A 19,504-nucleotide genomic window follows, 5' to 3' on the forward strand; every position below is an offset into this window, starting at 1 on the left:
ATTATTGACTTATTCAGCAGAAACGAGGAGGGGGATGAGATTTTGGGGTGTTTTTTAGCGCTCTGCAATGCGTGTGTGTGTGTGAGAGAGCACGTGTGTGGTGGCTGTGTGTGTGCGTGCGTGTCACGTTGGCCAGGACGGGGCTGAGCGCACGTTTTCCGCCGTTTGTTGTGCCGCAGTTGATTCGGGGTTCAATCTTGTATATTTTTCTAATGTGGTCATCTATGCATGGTGGAGCAGGGGCTTGGAAATGGAAGGAAAGTGGAGGCATGTTGCTTGTCTCTGGGATTTCTTTGTTCGGGGAACAGTAGGTGGTAGGTTTAAAAAGGCAGAGAGCGACAGAGGAGGAGAAGAAAGAAACGAAAAAGGAAAAAAAAATGGCCCTTTACGAATCATCTGACTATTTTCTTCTGGGATGGAGAAATGCTGCATTAGAGATTAAGGAAGGGCTGTGCTTAAGACAAAATGTCTCACTGGAAGTGTTGGTAAAATAGCAGCCAAACCCAGCCTGGCTTTACAGCCTGGGATCAGGAAAAGGCTGCAGGGCCGCACGAGCAGGGGATGAGCTGGTGAGGGTATTTAATGGCAAACTTTAGAGGGGCTGAGCCGTGGTGGGTTTGTTTTAAAGGAGAAATAAACCCTGCTGCCAGCCTGCCGAGCAGCAGCGCTCCCCCCCCCCACCCCACCATATGACACCGCTCAGTCACTACCACGGGGCTTCGCATTGACAGGAGGCTCAAAATACCCCAACCCCGCTCCACCGGGGGAGGCGAGAGCAAAATCAACCCCTCGTGTTTTCGGGGAGGATTCGCGGGGGGGACAGGGGCAGGTGGGGGAGCGAGCGCTCGGGGACAGACAGACCGACACAGAGCCAGCTCCCCGCAGGGCCCTCCGGCCGGGCGCGGACCTGTCGGGAAGGGCACGGAGCGAAACACCGCCTCATTCTATGGGAGAAACAACCCGGGGTGTCCCGTGTGTCCCCCCAGGGCTGACCCGGGCGCCCCCGCGCCGCTGCTGCGGCTCCGCGCCTTCAACACCATGGACAGCGAAGCGGGGCCGGGCCGGGCCGGGCCGGGGGAGGACGGGGACCGGCGGGCTGGCACCGGAGGCACAGGGCAGGGCACCGGTGACAGAGGGACCGGGGAGCCCGGGGAGGCCGGGCCAGGGCCGGATGGGAGGCCAGGAGCCGGGGCTGGGTAGAGGGGAGGCTGCCCAGGCGCCCCCGCATCCCGAGCATCCCTAGAGCCCCTCGGCATCCCCCGTGCTCGGCTCGGAGCAGCCCTCTCGGGGCTGGGTGCGGATAGCGGGTCCGAGCCTCCCCCGGGGACAGGCCCCGTGCAAACGGTAAACCTGAGCGTTTTCTTCCGTGTTAATTTGTTTAGGTTGTTTTCTTTTAAATCGATAAAAGATTGAGAGCCTCGGTCTGGCGGAGTAAATAGGTCAATATGGAACAGGCTCTAAATAAGCAGATTTTTTTTTTTTTTTAAAGTTTCAGAAGATGAAAAGCGAAGGTAAAATTCCCTTTGCTGTGTAATGTCAAACGCTGATTGTCCCTGGTTTGTGCTTGTCATGAACCGCAGCTTTATAAAAGAGAAAGAGGAAAAGGCACACAAACAGGGACAAGGGCTCTCAATGCTGTTGCTGCCTTGAAAATATGGCTCTTGAGTTTGGGAGGTGATATTTCACCTCCCTGCAGAGTATTTCAGTAGGCAACGGGGCCCACCAGTTTTTTACGAGCTGCTATTTGGAGGCGGCTTCCCCTTCAGAGCCTGGCCTGGCATGGCACGGCCATCAGGCCATCAGCGAGGGAGATGATGGCCTCAAAACAATTGTTTTGCTCCAGTGAGGAAGGGAATAAATAGATCCCTCTTCCAGCGGTTGTTGCCCAGCTGTCCTGGAAATGCTCATAGAGCTGCGGCAGGGAGAGACTTCCAACGCTGGAGCGAGGTGCCTTCCATCAAAACAATTGTTTCCTGCCTTCCCCCGCCTTACACCCTTCCTACCATGAAGGAAAATACCACAGTGTATAGAAACACACCCAGGCAAATAAATCCTCACCTGAAAGCTCTGCCAGCGAACACGCACAGCACTGCTGGCCATAAAAGTTACTCTAGGAAGAGGATAAGGGCGTGTAGAGAGGCACAGACCTGCACATCCTGTCACAAAAATGAGTGTGAGTGCGCCTGTATACAGTTTTTTTGGGGATGTGTGTGTTTGGAGTGGGAGGGATGGATAACTAGCACTGGAGAAGCAGGGTGATTACCAAAAAATTAAACACATATAAGGCTACTAAGCAAGACCTCTACTAACTGGACATAGTCTGCTTGTTATTAAACATGATTTCTTTTCCCAGAGATTAAATTTGGTGGCCTGAGATAAATAAATAAATCTCAGAGCCTCTTTCCATTGCAGCAGCCGCCCTGTGATGAGGTCTGTAAGTTTAACCAACAAGAGCTGCAGCAAACCCATCTCTGCTTCCCAGCTCTCAAAATGGATGTGGTGGAAGGATATAGTGAGGCACCAGCTAAACTGCAAGTGCAGGATGCCTGAGAAGGATGGGGAGAGATGCCTGGATGCCACGGCATAGGTTAGAGCAGGTTGAGGGCAGCAAATCTATACGTGCTTCCAGTGTTTTCCAGGGTGGAAGTTTTAGCTTAAAGAAAAAAAATAAATTACTCTCTCTGTTTGTCACTTGGAAGTCAAACCCATTTCCTTCGAGGTCCTCGCTCCTGTGAATCTGAGCTCATGCAGCGTTAAGAAAAATCTAGCATTAAACCCCAAAATATAAAATTCGTATTGTATATTTAAAGGGAGCCTCTTACTTTATATAACTCAGGACACATTGTCTCTTCTCGGAGAGAACGGGGGTGAAATCCTACACATTACTTTAAAAAAAAAAAAAAGAAAGAAAGAAAACACGTTTTAAAATTACATCCATGTCAGCTCTAAAGAAAATTATCGCTGATGTCTTTTTGAGCTTGGAAATATAACTGTAGGATTCAGCTTTCCCCTCCCCCTCTGCCCCTCCACCCCCCCTCCCTTCCCAACAAAAAAAAAAAAAAAAAAAAAAAAAAGAAAAAGCAACAGAATATATAAAGCTCCTCTGATTAACAGTTTAGGTGCAGAACCCTATTTATAGGGTACACGTTCTCCTGTGCCGCCTCGATCCTCCAGCCCGGAGCGGTGCATTATTGATGCAGCTGCAAGTGCTCAAAGCTTAAACAATATTTTTTCCGAAAGCCCCAGCAGCCCGCCCGGGAGGAAGGTGGGGACGGGCTGGCGATGGAGTCCTGAATGTTACTCCTCCAGTTTCAAGGACATCTTGCTGATGAGGATTTGGTTAATGGAGGAGAACTTATGTCCTAGCGGTGACGTCATTGGGTCCCAATGTAATCCTCTTGTGCTGAACCCAATCAGCAGATGTGCTGAGAGCCGGGATGCGGAGAAGAAGCTCTAATCCCTTAGACTGGATGAGATCAGCTGAAACAGCCAGGACTAGACCCCAAACCCCTCTGCTAGGAAGATCAAGAGAAAAGGGATAAATTGAGAGAGACGCCTCATAACCCCTTTAAAGAGCTTCGGAGAAGAGAAGAGAAAGATGGGTGGTGCACCAAGTTCATCTTGCTTTTAAAGCCTAGCGGGAGCCTGGTTTTCACTCTGATGAGGTCCTTCTGCATTGTTCCAGGGCAGGAGGAGAAAAGAGGAAAAAAAAAAAAGAGAGAGAGAGAGAGAAAAGGGGGGAAAGAAAAGAGAGAGAAAAGAAAAGTCTGAAATTCAAAGATAATGAGAGACTAGGCGCCTTTCTTATTCATCTCCAGCTTGCCTACACAAAAACAAGCGTCCTGAGCCACGGGAGGGCGTTTGCACTGGATCTGAGCGAGGAGCGGAGTTTGTGCCGCCGGAGCCGCCGGGCGCCGCGTCCACGAGTGGGTAAATCCGCTACGAGCGGGGCTCCGGCTGTGAGCGCGGGGTGCGGGCGACAGTGGCGGGGAGCGACCGGCTTTATCGCTGACTTGGAACAGCATCAGGAATTTTTTTCCTCCCCTTGTGCAAGCGACCTTAATGGGCTTGTGATAATTTTTTTTGTTCTTTCTTTCCTTTTTTTTTTTTTTTTTTGCTTTTGGACAAAAAAGAGGGGAGCAAGGGGAGGGGGTGAGAATTTTTCAGACGCGATATCTAGAGAGAGAAATCGTCCTAAATTCATAAGGCGACTCTAAGTCTGACGGCGATCAACGAAACCGTTTAATTGCTTTACCCCTTTTCAATCCCTCTCAATTTTAAATTTTTTTTTCCTTTTTGCATTGCTATTCATTTTTTAAAATGAAGCGATTATCATGCCAAAATGCGGCGGAGCAGAGAGATGGGAAACGCATGTTTAACCTCCGCCGGTTTCCCTTCAAGAGGAGAGAAATCGGTTCCTTTGCCTGGCCAGCAAAGACAAACATCCGAGCGGGATTTTAATTTCTCTCTGGGGAGGGAGCGGGGGTCCCCCGCATCCCCCGCATCCCCCCGCCGGCTGCCCGGGGCTCGGACGGCGGCGGCCCGGCGTGGAGGGGAGAGCCGCTCCCGCAGCCCCGGGACCGGGAGGGCTGTGCAGCATCTCCGGGCGCTTTGCCGCCGCTCCTGCCTCCGAGCCGGGACGCGCCGCACGGCACCGGCAGCCGGAGCCTTGTCGCGAGATGTCCTCGGCGCTACCGGCTCCGCTGTTCTTCTCATTATTATTACCATTATTATTGTTATTACTATTACATTATTATCACTACCAGCCACATTTTTCTCGCTGGTAGGGCCGGAGCTCGGGATGCGTCCGTCTGTCCGCCCCTCCGCCCCCGGGGCTGCTCCGCGCCCGCCGCTCCGCATGAGCCCGGGCGCGCCGCAGCGGTGCGGCTGCCAGGAGGTCCGGGGCACGCTGCCGACTCCGGCAGGGCGAGGAGCGTGGGGGGGCAAGGACGGCAGCGGCTCCCGGCCGCAAGGCAGCCCCTCCTCGCCGCCCTCCTCCGCTCCCCGCCGCCCCCCGGCCCCGCCGCGCCCCCGCGGCCGCCCCGGCGGAGGGGGGCCCCGGGCGGCGGGGAGGGCGGCCGGCGGTCCCGGCGGGGTGGACCCTGCACTGACAGCCTCTCTCTCTCTTTCTCTCCCCGCCGCTCTCTCCCGCAAGCCCCGCTCGCCGCCTGCCCTGCTCCGAGCGGGGACAGCCCGAGCCCCTCTCTGCGTGTTCACAGCGGACCTTGATTTAATGTCCATACAATTAAGGCACGCGGTGAATGCCAAGAGAGGAGCCTCACAGCTTCATTTTCATGGAAATTGGGGACATAAACCCTCTAATTACACTTAACAACAGCCACGGAGCGATCTATGGAGCATCCTCGGCCTTTTGACAAATAGGAGTAACAATGCGCCAGCGCCCGGCGGGGCAGCTGTCTCCTCGCATTAACGGGGGCACGGGGGGAGGCGGGGGGAGGCCCCGCTCCGGCCCCGCCGGGGCTTGCGGGGGCTCCCGGCGTACAAAGGGCAGGAGGAGCGGCAGGACAATGCGGGCAGAGCTGGGGGGGCCGCGGGCAGGGAGCGCTCCGAGCAGCGGGGCGTGGGCGGGGGGTGACGAGCAGCCCCTCGTTGCAGAGAGAGGGACCCCCCTCCCCTGCAAAGGGACACCCCCCTCTTCTCAGCCTCCACAATGCCGTTCAGAAGGTCCCTGAAAAAATCCCCCTCTGGGGAATTTTAGGAAAGGGGGCGCTTTTTGCTTCATTTTTTTCAGCAGCTCTTTTTTGGTTTTATTTTTGCCGTTGCCCCTGCAATGCTCCTCAGTCGTATGGGGGCTCGGCCACGTGGCTCCTGCTGCTCTGCAGAGCCACAAAACAGGTCCAGGGTCCAGTCGTGCCCCTCTGAACCCCTCTGCCACTCAACTATTCACAGAACTAAATGATGAGCCTGCTCTTTTCCAAAAGCAGGGCTGGCAAGGTGAGGGGCTGCAGCACTGCAGCCTCCCCAGTGCCACCTCCGGCCCTGTCACCGCAGCCTGCAAGGTGGCACACGTCCCCTTTCGCAGTCTCCAGCGAGACTGCAGCAGCCCACACCGCTTCTCAGGTTAGGATTTAGACCTCAATAAATCTCTGTTGCAAGACTCGTGTATTCAACTTCCTAAAAACATAGAGAGCCCTAAGTTTGAGCTCCCTGAGGACTGTGCTTGGCCAAGGGAGGATTTGATTATTTGGCAGCAAAAAGCCACAGAGCCGGATCGAGCCGCATACACCCAGCTCTCTGTGCGCCCTCCCTGCTCCATGTCTGCTCCACTTTTGTCAGCATTGTGTCTGTCCAAGGAACTGAGGCCGTGGATGGCTCCATCCTCCATCCCTGCAGTGCCTGTGTGGGACACACGACCTTGTCTGCAGTGGAAATGTCAGTGGCAGAGCACCTGCCTTGCCTAGGAGGGGGGGAAAGGAAAACCTTCCCCTGCTTTGTGGGATTACTTGACTTCAAGCTGGCCTGTGAAATGCAGGGACTTTCAGGTAGGTCTCCTGGGGGAAGAGGGGTGAGGGAAGGAGCAGAGGACATGGGAGGGGAGGGCAGGAGAGGCTGTTCTGCTGCAGGGGCATTGCACAACCGAGCAGTTGTGGACGGGTCGTGGCTCCAAACCTGTCAGGAGACAGGAGTGAGAAAGCACCCAGTGCCCACAGGGCTCCATTGAGAGCTGCAGCCACCCATCCCTCTCCTGGACCTGATCCTGAGCGCTGCTCCAGTGAGGCCAGGTACGCTGTACCTGCAGCAGCTCATGGGGCAAGAGGCTGCGAGGTGCAGGATGGCCCAGCTTCATCAGGAGGGCTCTAGGGCCACAGAGATCCTTAAAAGAAGCTGGATTGCTCCCCTCCCTCTTTCCCAAAAGATCAGCACAGGTACTGAGGTGTTGGAGACCTGCTTGCTCTCACATCCATCATGTGCTGCAATGTCACAGGACATATTTTGACCTCATTTGCCCCCAGCATAAGCCAGGATATGCGGTGAATGGATTCACTGATGTGGGATGGAAACACCCCATAGTCTCTTCCATGCAGCCCTGTGGGGGCAGAGCTCCAGCCACAGGGCAGTTCTGCTCTTGAACAAGTTCTTGGCTCTTTGCAAAGCTGGTAGGGAGCAAAGAGAACCCAAGTACAGGGAGACAGATCCTGATAAACCTAAAGCTGACATTGAGAGAAGGGAGCAAGGCACTCCAAGGTAATCTGCAGTGCAGCAGGAAAGCTGCTGGCTTCCTCCAGGGGCCACCAAGAGGCCAAGGACAGCTCTGAAGGAATGCAGGTAACTGGTGGGAGCTGTGCGGGGCCCAATGGAGCAGACTGGGCCTGGTCCCCGGATTGGGATTGAAAATCAAGATTGGCTGTGCCAAAATGGTGCAAGCCAGATGCTTATCCTGGACCAGATCTCTCTCCAGGTTTGCCAGGGAGGGTTTTGCAGAGACCCCTCAGCAAACAGGACTGCCTCAATTCCCAAATGTTCTCCCTCAAGCTTGCTGTGTGCGCCCTTCTTAGACAAGAGGGGATTTATTAAATTTGACCACTTGAGTGTAACTCTCTTCCCTCACACAAAGCCCCCTCCTGTGCTACCATACCTGCTGCTCCAGAGTGCCTGGCAGGTGCCATCCCCATCCCTGCTCTGTGCAGAGACAGAGGCTGCAGCACAGCTTGGGGAGGGGCACACAAACCCCACAAAGCTTTGGGGCCACCACGCCACAAGGAGCCCTGCCCGTGTCACTGCTGTGACACCCAGGGAGGCAGCAGGAGCCACACTGGCTGCAGGATGGGGAGGGCTGGCAGCACTGCCAGCTGTGGTTTTGTGTTGCACATTCCCTGCTCCTACACTGACCCCTGTCTAGGTAAGTCAAGGCTCAGGCACCGGGGAGCAGAGAGCTCCTGCACGGAGAGCTCTGTGTGCCATGAACTGCTCTCCCTTCTCCATCATCTCGGTGTGGATTCACAGGTCCCTCGAGGATATGGTCCCACTTCAGTGCCAGCTCCTTAGCCATGGTTGGTGATGATCCTGCAGTGATTCCTGGCTGGCTCAGAGCCTCAGCTCTGCTGTGGTTCAGCTGGAGGCACCTCCTCTGGGAAGTCACACATCCCACAGGCTGCTCGGCTGAAAAAAGCCTCCAGAGCAACACCATTAGTCACACAGCAAGGACAGCACTGCCACCAAGTCACCTCCAGCCACAGGCACCACCTCCCTGACATTCAGAAGGAGGATTTAGCCAAGATCAGATATACTCCTGTGCCAGTCACAGCTTTAGTCCAGTTTCCTGGTGGGAAAGCCTTGGGGAAAAGATGAACTGCAACAACGGGTCTGGATCAGGCCACTCTATGATAGAGTCACCACGGAGGAGAAACCATCATCTTATTTCCCCTGTACAGTTGCCCACACTCAGGAGTGACACAGTTTCCTCCCCACAGGGAAAAGCATGGCTGGAGCCAAGCTGGGGTGAGAAGGAAGCGTTACCTTCCCCCCTCTAAGCACCTCCTGGCTGTAGATGTACACAAAGCACCAGTCCCCACATCCACATGACAACAGCTCAGGGAACGGCCTTGCACATGACAGGCTCATTCTGTCCAAGTCCTGACATCAGCCACTAAGGACAGGTTAAAAAATAGGTGTCTGTTCTCCCAAATCACCACAGGGCAGATGGAGCTGCCTCATCAGCCCACTGTGTGTGCCAGGGAGGCCGTGGATTTGAGCTACATTAAGAAATACAGGCACCACTTGCGAATAGGATAAGGAGAAACCAGCCTGGGCAGAGGCCTGACTTTTGATGACATGAGGGTGAAGCTAAGAAAGAGAGAGGGTAAGAGTGAAGTGCATCAAAGGCTACTGCAAGGAGAGGGAGCCAGACAATTTCCATGGCCGTGCAGGTAGGAACAGGCCCAACCTGCAGCAAGAATGATTCAGATAATAGGAAAATTCTTTCTGGTGGAAAGGATAGAGAAGCAATGGAACAGCCTGAGAAGAAGGAGAAATTCCTGCCCAGGGAAGATACTGGGAAAGCACCTAGCAGGAGTCCCAAGGTAGCAGTGGCCCCTAAAGTGCCACAAGCAGAAGGTGACATCACACATCTGTTTCTCCTGAAAATATGGCAGAGCCCCCAAGCATCTGTCTTTTCCTAAACCCAGAGGGTTCATCCGTGTCTCCACAGAGACCAGAAAGGTGCCACTGCTCAAGTGACAATAAAAGAGTGCAGTGCCTTGTCCTTGTACAAAAACAATGCTGAGGCATCACAACAGAACTGGTCAAATTCAAGCATCATTTTTTCCCTAAAAATATAGGAATGGGATGTATCTTCATCAGTCCTATGGAAATAATCCTATTTGGGATTACTTCCTCACATGGTTTGTCCCAAGCCAGCTCAAAACCAATTGAGAGCATTACCAAGGTAAAATACCCTCAGGTGACATCGCAGAGGGATGGACATTTTTCTTTCACCTCCTAATAGCTCCCTTTCAATTGACTGCACACCTTCCTGGGTACATTTGCAGAAACACAGGAAAACATCGATAATCAATGTGTGTAGGATTATATATCTATTATACAGGTTATACACCTGAAAATTGATATTTATTTTATATACATATATATGAATATATATGTATATATATTTTTATATATATTCATATATGTATACATATATATTAACATATCTATATATATTAACATATCTATATATATTCATATCTATATATATTCATATATATAGATATGAATATATATTTATATATTCATATATATATAGATATTCATATATATATATAACATATATTCATATACATAACATATATTTCATGCAGCTGTCTCTCTGTCCAGAGGACTTGCAAAAGGATTCAAAGCACTCACTCAAGGGCCCTGAACCGTGTTCTACCCTCAAGGAAAGGGAGAGGTGATTTCTTTAGGCTGTCAGGACAATTCACCTGACCTGCAGCACAGCTTTCCCAGCCTGGGCTGCCCGAGTTTTGCCACCAGAAATGAGGGACCCTCAGCACAGCATCTCCCTCCCTGCTGAGCTTGCCTGTATTTTACAGCTTTCCTGTGTTGTTTGTGGAGCTTCTCTGGGCCGGGGAGAGCGCAGGGATCGCTTTTCCATCTCTCTGTGCCGCCCAGCCCTAGCGGGCAGCGCCTCTTTAAACTTTTATCACCTGTAGCACAAAGGGACAGCCGAGGCAGAGGCGGAACAGAGAGGACAAAGGCGGGACAAAGCCCCCGTGCCTCCTGCGAAGGGCCAGGCGGCCGCAGGATGGCACCGCTGTCGCTGCTCCTCGGGGACAGCGGGGACAGCGGGGACAGCGAGCCCGAGCGCTCCCGCCGGCAGTGCCGGCCATCGCGGGTGGCGTTTGGGTCACCGAGCGGCCGATGGATGATTCAGTGTCCTGTGCCTACACACGCCCGGAGCTACGAGTTCGGTTTCAAGACTGTGGCTTGAATTAAATTTCATTCTGAATGGAGGAGGCAGCTCTGCCTCCTCCCGCCAGTCCAGCCCCGCTCCCTGCGGGGTCAGAGCCATCCCTCTGCTCCGGCATTCATGGAAACAGCCAAAAGGGATCTGCTGCCGTATTAAAGGGATCTTCTCCTGCATTCTTTCACCCTCAACACTGTAGCCCATCGCCGCTGTCTGCCTCTGACCCCCTCCGTGCTGGGAGCCCAGCCCGGCTCCCACCCCTGCTGGCAGCCCTGCCGGGACAGGAGGGGACAGGGAGGGACCGGGACCCCGAGCTCGGGCTGGGAGCCATGGCTGCCGCTGGGCACACGGTGGCACTCGCTCTCCATCCCAGCACAGGCTGCGGGAAGCGGCGGCCGGTGCAGGGCGCCAAGCGGGCGTTGAGCTGCTCTGTCAGAAGATGCGCGCTCGGCTCCTTCCCTGCATCCCCCGGACTCTCTCTGGACCTTCCAGACATCACCGATCTGCTCCTGCCCCGGTCCTTCCTCTCACAAGCAGCAGTTCTGGATGCCAGGGCTTCCACTGATGCGGGATGCTGGCCGAGAGTTCGTGTCTGAAGTGACAAGGCAGGGAGCGTGCAAGGAGCAAAGCCTTTCCTGCTGGTCTGCAAATAAACCAGACCCCATTAAAAAAACAAAACAAAACCAAAGAAAACCACAACCCTTTCTGCCCAAAAGGATGGGAGAAGGTTACAGCCTTCACCTAAAAACTAGTTCTCCCCTCCTTCCCTTGTTTCCACAGGCCTCCCATCCTCCTTCTCCATCCCCAGGGGCAGCACAAGCCTCCTCTTCCCCAGCCTTGCCCCTCACAAGTTAACAGAGCCTCCAGGGAGAATGGATGTGCTCTTCACTGCACAGTGGTAACACCCAGCCTTCCCCCACCTCATTCCATACAATCTCGTATGCCTTCCCATATGGAAATGCCAGCTGATTCAGAGAGGTTCATGTTTTGTGCAAAGCAGTGATCAAAGGCTTGCTTGCAGCTGCTGAGCCTGATTTGAGCTATTGCACAACACAAGGAGCTGCCTCCAAGCCCACCTTATCCCCAACAGCATCTCCAAAGCAGCAGTGGTATTTAAATGAGCCCGACAGAATCACCTAATATGATGTGTCAAATCTCTTACATTCAGATGAAGGAAAAAAAAAAAAAGGCAGAAGCAAAGGAGAGGAGGAGGTGGTATGTGCACACGAGAGAATTTGTCAGGAGCTCGTATGTCAGCTCACAGAGAGAGGACTTTTATGCCATGCTTGGAAATGGGCAATTTCCATTTTAGAGGGGTTATTTGTAGGGTGGCACCCTCATAAAAGACATCCCACGGGGTCCTGCAGCAGGAAGGGTTGTGCAGTGCTCATGCCAAGGCACAGGGATGCCAGACCCAGGGGCAGGGAGCAAAAGGCACGAGGCGCTGACACCCAAGGGTCTGCAAATAAATCAAAGCAGGGAGAAGGGAGGTGGAACTGGGATGGAGCAAAGCAGCATTGCAAACTGGCCAGTGACAGCAGGACAACATGGGGGCTGTTTCCCTGGGCTGCCTGGCACTTTTCTGCTCTAAACCCTGCTGGCAGCACAAACCCTTCCCAGCCAAGGCTCCCCCTTTTGCCAGTGTGAGCAGAGTCAGACATCTACCCTGTCAAATCCTGGTGCAAAGCCTTGCCACTGGAAACCTGTCATTCCACAGGCACACTCAGGTGCAGGCCCCAGAGACAGAAAAGCTTTTGGCACCATTACAGGAAAAGATCTGCAAGTGCTGTAGGAAGTTACATCCCAATTAGCTTCACGTAAAGGTGGGGTAAGCATTACAAAGCATTTAAAAGATCAAATGCAAAAGCACAGCTTGAGTAATAGGGACCAAGGTGATTTCAGCAAGGAACAGTTGTGGTTAATCAGGTGGAGCTCTTTGAGGCTGGAACTGCTGCAGCAGCCAAAGGGGAGGGAACAGCACAGCACAATTAGGTTTGCTGCATGCAGTGGACAGGGCTTTGCAAAAGAAGCTAATGACTGAGATGTGGAGTCCCAGAATAAGTGGATGTGCTGTGGCTTAATGCTCTGGAAATTGCCCAGAAACAAAGATGCAAGCAGGAAAGTATTAATGGAAGCCTTCTGTGTCAGAAGGAAATGATTCCAGGGATGCAGCAGTGCAGGCAGCTTGTCTGGAGCAGAACAAAAGGCAGTGAGGGAGGACAGAGCTTCCCAGGGCCCTCTGGCTGCATTTCAGTCCTGAACATCATATTCTGTGACCCCTCATACTCCAAATAAAAAATTCCCCCCTATTTTTATTTTTTTTTAAACAAACCTGCTGGGACTTTGCTTGTTTATATTTTTTCCAATTTTTTTCTGCTCTAATAATGTTTGGTTTTTTGGATTTGTTTGTTTGGGTTTTTTTGTTTGTTTGTTTGGCTGTTTTTTGGATTTTTTTTTTTTTTTAACAAAATCGGGAATTGCTTTCAGAACAAACTGTGCCAGTAGCACCCACAGGCCCCATCAATGTGGGGATGGAACAGTTGCATGGCTGTGATCACATCCTATACTTGGAAGGCCAAGCATGAGCTATGCCAGATGGTGCCAACTGGGAGTTACATTCCCCATATCCTTCCCTGCATTCTGCAGATCTGCAGAGAAATGGGAATGGCAGGTGAGGAACAGAAAAGCCTCATTTTGTACCCTTTAGCTTTGCTAGGAGCCTTGCAATGCAATAATCTGACACATGTGAAAACAAATTCCAAGCAAATGGCACCTGAGAACCATCTCCATTCCCAGGACTCAGTAACCTAGAGCAGGGACTCGAGAGAATATCCAGCATGACTAAGACTGGAGCTGAGTTTTTAGCTCTAGTCCTTAATTCACTGCTTGGTTGTAATTCTCACAAGCCAGGCTGACTCTCAGCTTGAACTACATCCCTGCAAAGACCCCAGTCTGAGAGATTCCCACCTTGTGGGAGCCACATCTGAAGTCAGAGCTGAGAATGGCATGAGCTCAGGAAAAGAAAACAAAGGCTAAAATATTCTTGGCTCCTGAAGCACTCAGCCCACAGGGAACAGAAACCCAGCCTGGCCTGTGAGCAGCAGAGCACACACAGGCTAAGAAATCTGTTTGCCAGAGGAGGATGCAAAGCACTCTGAGGGGTCAGCACACTCATACAATTTACCAAAAAACAGTTTATTTCCACTTCTCCACTCCACAGAACTCTGAGAACAATTTACCAACTACATCACGTCACCTCAGAGTAATCCATCCATGCCTATACATTCAAACTAATTCAAAGGCATCCCAAATATGCAGTTGGACCTATGGAAAGAGCCAATGCCCTGCCCAGCTCTCTTAGGCTCATCTAACTGAGCTCTGCTGATGGCCTCTGAAATGGCAATGCTGTGAACTACAGCAGCAGCACCAAATTAGCACCATGGAGATGATCAGGATCTCTGCAGTTGGCTTCTTGGCATGAATTTGCTATTACATTTCCTCCAGCTTTGCTAATTCTGATCCTTTACCCTCCACTAGCTGTGCTAGCTGTGCAGCCTGGGGTGAAGATCCAATCACTGAAATAAGGTATTTTGGGTTTTATAGTCAGAGTTCAATTAACAAACAAAGTGTGGGCAGGATTGTAATGGGGAAGGGAGCAGCTCTCTGTGACAGAGCCAGTGCTGCAAGCCAGTGCTGCTTAGAGAAAAGGTAACACTGAATAAAACCCTTATCTTCCCAGCACTTCTACACTGTAAAAGAACTGTAGAACTCCCCAAACCCATTGCTTTTTTATTTATTGGCAAGCTCTTGCAGGAAGGAGAACCCACCCTTGCAGAATCCATTTGTTGGGCTGGAACCACCCAACGTGGGATGTGGGCAACTGGGCAGGCATCACACCAGACCAACTATCTGACAAAAACTGTGAAAAAGGGGTTGCTTTCCCTGGTTTGCATCTCTGAGAACAGTCTCTGATGCACACTGAGCCTTCCAGACCTCCTCCCTCCTCTGCTATTTCATTTCATTGTTAATCATCCCACTTTCCTCTTTGTTAGCATCATTAATACCTTTAATGCATTCTTATAAAAAGTACAATGAGATTGCCAGCTAGTGGAAATCAGCAGCATCTGGGGCTGTGCCAATTCCCTTCAGCTCAGACACACAGTGATAGTTACCACCTTCCCATTTGTGTGAAGAAAAAGCCATCACTATTTGTCCATGAACGTCTCCTCTTGGAAGCAAATTCATGTATATGTGTACATAAATGTAATATACACACTGATATCCATAAAGCAGAAAAATCCCAGTGTTTTTTCCAGAGTGTGATCTATTTGAGAAACTAATGGCTTATTACATGCTCTTATTCTACTGAGGATGAAAAGTGCCTTGGAGAATGAAGTGTGAGAAAACTGCAAAAGTAACTGCTTGGAAAGGATGACATTAGATCACAAAGAAAATCCATTTTAACTGTTCAGGACTCTGGGCCTGTGTTTGTACAACATTTCCTGTGGGCAGAGGTGTCAGAGTGGTACTGCCTATAAACCTCCTTTTCTCTGTGCTGCCACAGCTCCTGTAACTAATCTTTCAAGCAGGCTGAATGCTTGCTGTAGTCACCAGGCTAGAGATGCTCTGTGCCTCTGGACAAACCTCACCAGGCTGACTAATGGCACAGCTGGGCTCCTGGGAATAACTCAAACACCACCTTTGCTGCTCCATGAGCCACAACTGAGGGATGCTGCAGCAGCCACAAGCCTCTCAGGGAAGCCCATGTGGGCTCCTCACTGCAGGTGTGCTGGGGAAGCTGATGGCAGCACATACTGTGCACCACTCGTTTTCCCTCCCCTCCTCCTGTCTTTCCATTTATCTCTAACATAACCACACCCTCACACTTTAAAAAACAAGTAAGAACAAAAACCACAGGGTTGCTTTTGCATTTGCCACCTTCCCCCTTCTTCTCTTCCTCTTCTCTTCCTCTTCCTCTTCCTCTTCCTCTTCCTCTTCTCTTCTCTTCTCTTCTTCTCTTCTCTTTTCTCTTCTCTTCTCTTCTCTTCTCTTCTCTTCTCTTCTCTTCTCTTCTCTTCTCTTCTCTTCTCTTCTCTTCTCTTCTCTTCTCTTCTCTTCTCTTCTCTTCTCTTCTCTCCCTGCAGAACTGAGCAGGGCTCTCTCAAGCCCCCCTTGCAGCACAGGCTTTTCACTGCTGCTGACCTCCATGCTCAGAGTCTTTCTGGGGGAAAACTGCATCTGTTCCCTGACTGAAAAGCACAGCTTCACAAATGCCTGGTATGTTTTTACTCACTCTCAGTGGGCCACTCACTTTGTGGAGCATCAGTCCATCACGAGGAAGTGAGAGGGAAAGGGGCAGTGGGTTCTCTGAAGTCCCAACACAGGTCACAGTCCCCAGAGCAGATGACAATTTTCAATGTTTCTAAGGATGGCTGTGCCTCACAACCGACTCTCATTTCACCAGGAGGCTTTTGGAATTCAACAAGAGGAAGTTCTGTGCAATTTGTGATCTGCAGGTTCACATCCTTGCTTGTATTTATGATTTAAAATAAACTCTGATGGGTGAATAATTTTTAAAAATCTGTCTAAAGATCACCCCATCTGCTGGTCTTTTATTAATACCCTCCTTTTCATCTTCCACTACCATGGTCTTTGAAATAACTGAATTAGCAACTTGCAGTGTTTTCCCATCCTCAGCAAGGTCAGTAAGTTCAGGAAAAATTTGAAATTATACCTGGCTCATAAAATTACTTCTCCTCCCCACCCACTATTTTACTCACTACAGGGAAATTACATTTCCCACAGGGGCTCATTAGTGTTGCTCTTTCCTCAGCATCAGGAAATCTTTTGGAGTTGTCTTTACTCCCAGTTGATAAAAATTGCTCTTTATTTCTTCTCCCAACTCATTGACCACGACTCCCTGGTTCTGAAGTGGCATTTTCAGAAAGACAAAGATTTGGGACCAAAAAACCCCACCATGCTTCTAACCTTGATGCTGCTGCTGAGTGAATGAACGAGCTGTCAAGTTCTGCAAATCAAGCATGTGGCCAAGGCAGACTGAGAGATTGTTTTTTACAATTAAAACTAGGAATAAATAGATTAAAACTAGGAATTCTTGTTCCTTGTCAGAGCAAACAAGGAATTGCTGCAGTTATGATGTTTTAGTTGTAATTTCTCTTTTACAGAAGTCAAATATATAAAACTGGAGGACACAAAGCAGCATCCTTTGCTTTCATTTTTGAAGTGCTGCACACCAGTGATACAACATGCAGCTACACCTCTGTAATTGCTTCTTTTGTTCCAAATTCCTGGTGGCTGATCTAGCATTAGTGAAAAAAAGCATAAATCCCTGAACACTGTAAAATAAGCTAGCTCAGTTAGGCAGGTACTACATATAAAGAACAGAATTTGGTGTGATTAAATGTCTGACCATCCAACTGCTGTCAACATTTTGATTTCAGTACACCACAATTGAGTATTTTGATTCAAAGGGAGACCTCAAAGTGACACAGTGTGAGGACTGAAAAGAATAACATATAAGAAAAATCTCAACAATTTGCCAGTGGCTTAAGAAATAAAACCTGCTTTGATAGCTCAGAATCTAACGCTGTCCCAGAAATGGGGTCCTTGCCAGTAACTGCTCCTTCCTGACACCCCCAGAACCTCCATGCTCAGCCTGTTTGGCTCCTACCCCTGCTCTCTGCTCTACCTGTGGGAAAGTACAAAATAGCTCATTTAAGGATTAAACCTGCACTCTTTAAACAAATGGTTCAAAACTTCCTCTGCAATGTCACAGTTTTGTTATCAGTCCTACCCTGCACTCCCCTTCCAGCTTTTGTCCTACCCTCAGTCCTGAGCAGCAGATCTGGGAAGGATCTCAGCTTTTGTGTATCTCAGAGCACCTTTCAGAGGGGCTTAGCACAAGTTAAAGATTGAGACAGAGGTCTAGAAACTTTACAGATAGTTGCACTTAACAAATGTGAATTTTCATGCCAGGTAACAAATGTCACCAATGTATTTTCAGAATACAGGCCAAAACACCAAAGCACCTTGTCTTTTCACCAAACTGTTTTCAAGGGCTCTGGGTAATCAGCTTTTTTACAAGTGGCCAAAAGCCTCTGCTGACAGGTTTTGAAGTTACAAGCAGAAGGTTTTTGCAGACCTCTGAGGAGTTCTTCCCCCAACAAATCAGACTATTTGTGCTCATATAAATATATACTGTCAATATTTTACAAGTTTGCATGAAACAGATTTATATTAGAAAAGGATTTTCATACACGCCAACAGACTAAGAAAGCTGAACAGTCTCCATAAATCCCCAGACCTTCCAAAATCCATTATTTCCTGAATGGGCTGATTATCCACAAAGAGGGTGAAGAAGCCACTCTCCACCACTAAGTTTAACTCCAAACTTGCTAAATCTGGGCCCACTGCAGGGAATGGGCAGTCTTGGATGGAAAAGTGACTCTCCCTCCAGGTGCAGACAATGATCTAATTTGCTACTTCTGAGCCAAAAGTTTATCAGAACTGACTAAATACTATTTCAGCAAAACGCCTCCAGCTGCAAGAACCTGAACATTCCATTTCTCTGCCCTCAAGTGCTTTCAGCTGAAATGTGTTGTCACAAGAGAGCAGCAGCAGCAGGAACAGTTCCTACTACATCAGTGGTTTCTAACTCAGGAGGGTTTGCAGAATACAACTTCCAGGGAGATGCTGAAATGTTATCAATCATCAAATTGCTCAGCTTACAATTTGCAGACCCACAGAGCAAAGCACAGAAATCAAAGTAGATATAAATAATGAAAAAAGCTCCCTAATAATATCTGTATAAATCAATGTATCCTTTACTGATAAAAATTATTTTCTTTGTATTCTCACATCCAGATGGTGAAGGGGGAAAAATACTTAAGGATGTTGCTTGCAATATGTATTACTGCCCAAGGCATTGCATTAATAATCTAAAAATACCTGGAGAATGTATATTTGGTAAAACAAGTATTTAAACCTCTTTCCCACTGTCTTCATTATTGAAACCACAGCAAAACACCAGATCCTACTGATTTAGCAGCAGTTGGACATTAGAAATGCATTTGGTGAAGACTTTACTGTCTGTCTGTTGTCATGGTAACATCCCAGGTAAAAATAATTTCTTGAATAACTTATAAACAGACAGATGGCATAAAACCTCCCACGCTCTCCAAATTGAAGGATATTCAGTAAAAGACAGTGATGATGCCAGTTCCATGAAGTCCTGCATGTTGAAGAAGGCACATCTCCAAGGTCCTGCTTGTGCTGGCAGAAACACCTCAGAATGTGAACAAAAGGGAGATCAGGGTTGCTACAGGAAGCAGAATGAGGAGACACAAGCCAAGTCAGCACTCTTGTGTGTAGCATTTCCCAAGGGATTACAAAGGTGCCCTGAAATGATGGTCCTACATAAAACAAGGAAATTAATCCCACATTGTACCAGGGAACAAAAGCTGTTCTTGGAATTGCTAAAGCCCTGCCCTGCTCATGCTCTGACAGGGAAATGAGAAACATCCCACACTGCACGTGCAAAGCAGTTCTGCATCTGCAATAGGCAATTTGAGAGCTTTTTTTAATCAACATAAGCTTTTCTGAAGACAGGAAAGCTGTGAAATTGATAATGTTCATACCCAAGACACTTCCCTTCACCCTCACGTTAGGTGAAAGCACCAAGAGATGTGAACTAGGAAGATGCACTGTGGGAATGATGCCAGCTATGGAACAGTCCATCAGGCTGAACCACGTTTCTTGTGAAATCCAAAATTTCCCTTTGCCAAGTCACACCCCAATTAAGTCATTTCAACATTCTGAGTCAACTATCTTAATTCTAAAAATAGGCTGAACAAGAGCTGTTCCTTCTCAAAGGAGCTGTGGACAGGGCAGGCTACAGCCAAGGCAGTGATCACAGCCCCAGCTACACTTGCTCTGTTCTTGGGCAGGATCACAAATTCCAGTTAAAACCTGCACTTTCCCAAAAATAGAGAACAGCTTTCTCCTGAAATGAGCAGATGCTGAGCACTGTTGTCAGCAAGAGCCAGAGCTTTTTCCAAGGGA

The sequence above is a fragment of the Camarhynchus parvulus genome, chromosome 20 (genome assembly GCF_901933205.1).
Source record: "Camarhynchus parvulus chromosome 20, STF_HiC, whole genome shotgun sequence".
Classification (NCBI taxonomy): domain Eukaryota; kingdom Metazoa; phylum Chordata; class Aves; order Passeriformes; family Thraupidae; genus Camarhynchus; species Camarhynchus parvulus.